The sequence below is a fragment of the Pinus tabuliformis genome, chromosome 3_1, assembly GCF_031772625.1.
Source record: "Pinus tabuliformis cultivar Carrire ecotype Pingquan chromosome 3_1, CPIR1, whole genome shotgun sequence".
NCBI lineage: Eukaryota > Viridiplantae > Streptophyta > Pinopsida > Pinales > Pinaceae > Pinus > Pinus tabuliformis.
The window spans coordinates 922,873,133-922,878,404 of NC_142301.1; positions in this window are offsets into that span (position 1 = coordinate 922,873,133).

The following is a 5,272-nucleotide window of genomic DNA, read 5'->3' on the forward strand; positions in this document are numbered from 1 at the left end:
GGCAAGTTCCAAGGAGAATCCGTGAACGCTGGTGGCTAAGTAGCAGCGAGTTGAATTGTGGTAAAGCAAGCACAAGACGTCATGAGAGCGATCAGAAAAAGTTTGAATGATCCAACAACTCTTTTGGGAGGTAGGGAGACCAAAAACAGAAATATATCACGCTGATACCAGAATAAAAATACGACTCCTCAAGCTATTCAAACATTATTAAAATGGCAATCAATCGAATTAATACAGAAGATTGTTATACCAACAGAAACCTGAAATCCAGTATTCTGCTTTCTTCTCTATTCATTCTGAAACCTACCACAAAAAGAGGGGCTAATAGAAAGAACCAGAACGAAGCCTAAGGCACTGCTTTTGACACCTCCTGAGGCAAATATCATTCCAATTAGGCAAATGGTGCTGGTTGGCACACACACTGCATGTACATGCATCAGTACAGGCATCCAATTCCGAGACCCCACACACTATAACACAAGCGTTCAAACATATGAAACGTCCATCGTTCAAACATATGATACCGTGTCAGATGAATGTCAGACAGAGAGCGCAGGTATAGAGAGCGCAGGGATGGCAGACAGAACGTAGGTAATCAGTTGCTAAATTATATGGGGAGCAGTGGAGCAGACTAGGAGTTACAAAGACATAAAGGCTAAAAAAGGAGCTGGCTCTGATACCATGTCAGGCCAGGCAGTAACTCCACAAAACAAAAAATTGATTCGTGTATTATTCCATTAGGTAGGTCTTTGTTATATACAATAGGGAGTGACTGTTCAATTCATCTCCTGATGACTGTTCACATTCCTAATTTAATTATTTACATAAATTCACCAAATCATGAAGATTAGGTGTCAACAGAAGGCTTACCATTGTGGCAAAGGAAGGATAATATAACTGGGAGAGATTCACAAAGTCAAGGCCTACATGGGTTGTAATCGTTTCCTTCCATTATTAATAAAAAAGTGCATTTTTTTCCTATAGATTATATCTTGATTATGCATATGTAGAACATGAATCCTTGAATTCTTGTTTAGAGTTGTGTGTATATTTTATCTTATATGTTTTATTCTCTTTCTTGTTTTGGATGACTTGCAGGTTCTACTTTTAGAAATTGGAGTTGGAGCTGGAGCAACAAGCAGAGAGAAGAAGAAAGCTTGCATTGGATTCCAAGTAGGTTTTTCTTTCATATTTAAAACATCTCTAAGGAAAAACATTGTAGTTTCATCTTGGTTGTTTCTAAGCTAAGCCACTAGATCTAGGGAGATTACTTCTATTTGCAGAAGGAATTTATCCACAAAACAATGATGTTATAACTTTATATATATATATATATATATATATATTAATTAAATAACATTTTTTTGGATTTCTAAAGATTAATATTTTATTTAAGTAATTATTTTTGTAAAACAAATCATACTATATTTCTTATTTAAAAAGTATTTAAAATATAAACTAATTTAAATTTAAAATAATAAAATAAAATAAAATATCTTATTTGATATTTAATAGAGGTTTAGCGCCATGAGAAATCATATTCATCATGCCAATTTCAAGCTCCTAATTAATTTATTTATTGGTTAAATAGTTTGTTTGTTTTCTGTTTGTGTTTTTTTGGGGTATATTTTTGGTCGAATTTGTTCAAAATTTAAAATGCATTTTAAATAACAAAAAATAAAAATTGTATTTCACTAAATTCCTAATGAAAAACTTTGAAACCTAAAATAATTAGAAAATAACATTTTTACCATATATATATACAATAAACATGCTACCAAATTGCCAGAAATATATATATATATATATATATATATATATATATATATATATATATATATATATATATATATATATATATATATATATCTCTATATATATATATATATACTACCCAAGGATCTCATTCGTCATGAGGAAGAACGAAAATCTTTTATCCTGGAAACCAATCGCTCTCCTGACTCATGGAATTAATAAACCTGGTCAGTACACTATTTATCTTACACATCTGTACTCGAGTATTTAGGACTCATTGTGAGTGTATAAATCCCTGATCTACTCAGGGAAAACCTCCCGATATTGGGTACTAAACTGCTCTTAACTTCTGATCAGTAAAGGGAATTCCTCGCTCGCTTAATTGGAACGAGGAACAGAAGCTCGTTTCTCTGGGTCTACTTATGATTCAAGTCATATAGCTTTCTCCATTGACTCATATTGATTCATTGTGAGTGTATAAATCCGTGATCTACTCAGGGAAAACCTCCCGATATTGGGTACTAAACTGCTCTTAACTTCTGATCAGTAAAGGGAATTCCTCGCTCGCTTAATTGGAACGAGGAACAAAAGCTCGTTTCTCTGGGTCTACTTATGATTCAAGTCATATAGCTTTCTCCATTGACTCATTCGACTTAACCGCGAATTGATTCAATCCTATTCACAATTATCACATTTGATCCGAAAGGATGAGCATATTATACATCCATCTAGGTATATAATAGACATTTCCCACCCATTTGATTCCTTAAATCAGATCCAGTCCTGATCGAATACAATAATAAATAAATAAATAAATAAAATTTAAAACCTAAATTATAATACTTTTGGTGGTTTCAAATCGTTTTCTTGGTGGTTTTGTAGTTTTCTAGGGTTTTGTTTTTTGGTTTTATAAGAGGTTTTGAAGGGTTTTATTGGTGGTTTTTGTATGGTAAGTTTTTTTTTTTTCAAATTAATTTATTAATTTTGCAAGAAAAAATAAATAAAAAACACAAAAAAGATAGGAAACCTACCTTGGCTTGAGCCTCTGGGAGGTTGGCGGGGTTGTTGGAGAGGTTGGTTGGGTTGCTCCATGCTCCAATGGCTCGATCGAGCTTCAATACCTTAGTCGAGCTCTTAGTTATCCTGCGGTTTATGCAAGAATGACACATGCAGACCACTGACATGTGTTGTAATAGAAAATAATGGCTCAATCGAGATCTAAAGCTCGATTGAGCCCTATAGCTCGATCAAGGGTTTGTTTTAAATCCTTGCTCGAGCTATTTTTTAGCGCTCAATGAGCTCGATCGAGCACTTAAACTGCTCAATTGAACCCTCTTTTTTTCACCTAAATGCAGCCTCTCCTACCAAAAAGTGTAACCCAACTCCATCTCCATGCTATAACCCTTATATAAATTCCACTATAATTTATCTTACACAAATTAGGTTGCATTTTACAATACAAAGACCACTTGTATTAATTAATCAATACATATTCCTTTTTTTAAGATACACATTAAATGAATTTAGGTTAATGTGAACCTAAATTAGTTAAATTTTGTATAATATAGAGTGAATTTTTCAAATATTTTTGAACATGTATCTTTATTTTTGTGAAGAATTTTTTTCTAACTTTAAAATATTTGTTAGTTTTTTTTTTGAATTAAAAAAAAAATAAAATTCATAAATCAAATAATTATTGAATATGTTTGGTTTCTTGTAAGGTCATTTTTATTTAAAGTATCGAATAAAGAGTACATGGTAGGGAAGAGGGAGGGAGTGAATAATTGAGTAAGAGGCCGATAGTGAGAAAGAGAGAGAAATGGAGTTTGGGTGGGAAGAAGGGGAAGAAGGGAGCGAGCTGGTTAGGAGGGAGGTAGGGAGGGAGGAAGGGAGAAAGTTAATTCGAGTGGGAGAGGGGAAGGGCATAGGTGGTTGTTGTTATTAAGGAGGAACTAAGGGAGTGAGGTATGGATAGAGAAAGAGGAAGGTGGAAAGAGAGGAAGAGAGTTGACGTGCAGGAGAGAGAGCGAGAGATAAAAAATAGCGATGGGGATATGGAGTGAGGGGGATAGAGGTGTTGAGGAACGAGAGAGAGAGAGGGGGTGAGGGAGGGAGAGAGAGGGGGGTGAGGGAAAAGAGAGAGAGTGAGTGTGAATGACAAAGATAGTGACTGAGAAAGTGTGCCTTTGAGAGAGAGAGGGGGGGGAGAGGGAGAGTGAGAGTGAGATAGGGGAGAGAGGAAAGGAGAGGAGGTGAGAGAGAGTGAGTGTGATGAAAAGGAGAGTGAGTAAGATTGTGTGTGTGTGAGAGAGAGAGAGAATCATATAAAACTTCAATCTATATATTGCAAAGGGAGGAATCATAAACTTTTTATAGTAAAAGTTACAAATGATTACCACACTAATTTATCTTGTAACGTTTTCTAGTAAAAGTTACAAAGATTACCACACTAATTTACGTTTTCTAGTAAAAGTTACAAAGTTTACCACACTAATTTATCTCACAAACTAGTAGGTATATCACACATTAACCAAGGTAAATGTAACACACCAATATATACACCCATCAAACTAAAAGCAATATCCACCATTGCATGTAATGATACAACGCTCTAAATTAGTGCATTGACATTGGTAAAAAAAGAATTAATTAAGCAGAGATATATGTTTTTCTTTTCTGCAAAATGAATTAGCGTTAAGAATACTTTCTTTTCTGCAAAAATAATAAGTGTTATATTTCAAAGAAAACAAGCAGAAACAATGTGCATGGTGCCTTCAAAACGATGACTTCTAAACTCTAAAACAAGACTTGTGCAGAACACTATTATTAGATAAAAGATAAACATATAATCTTTAAGGAAACCAACTAACTGAAGGAGGATGCCAGAGAATATGAATATGAACATCATCTCTTCCAATTATAATTTACATGACATGGTTTTTTTTTTCTTCTACCATTTTTTTACTTGGACAGGTAAACTACAAGCTTAAATTGTAATCCTTATTCTTTCTTTCTCAACAAAAATTAAAAAAATAATAACTTGTCTTCAATATATTCTTTCATAAGCAAAAATGTACAATAAAGGAGAGAGATGCAAACTGAAAATAAGAACACTACACTTGTAATGGATAAAAGACATAGGGACTACAATTAACACTACCATGTTGTAGGCTCACAACCCATTTAAATGAAAGAATTACTAATTGGACTCATTATTCACCCATTAGTTAAAACAAAAACAATGATAAGATCTTTTAGAATGACAAGAACTATTTAAAAGGTAAACTAACTAAATCTTTATCCAAGAAAGGTTAATTAAAGAAAAATATAACAAAATGGAAATTTTACCTGAGAGTTACATGATACTCAGTCATCTTTGTTCAGTAGTTCCGCTTGCCAACTCCAACAGACCAGTCAATTTTACCACCCAACCATATCCAAGGGAAATATTTTTCCCTGGAGCCTTATGAGCTCACAAACAATACCAAATTAAAAAATAGTGAGAAATATTGGAAAA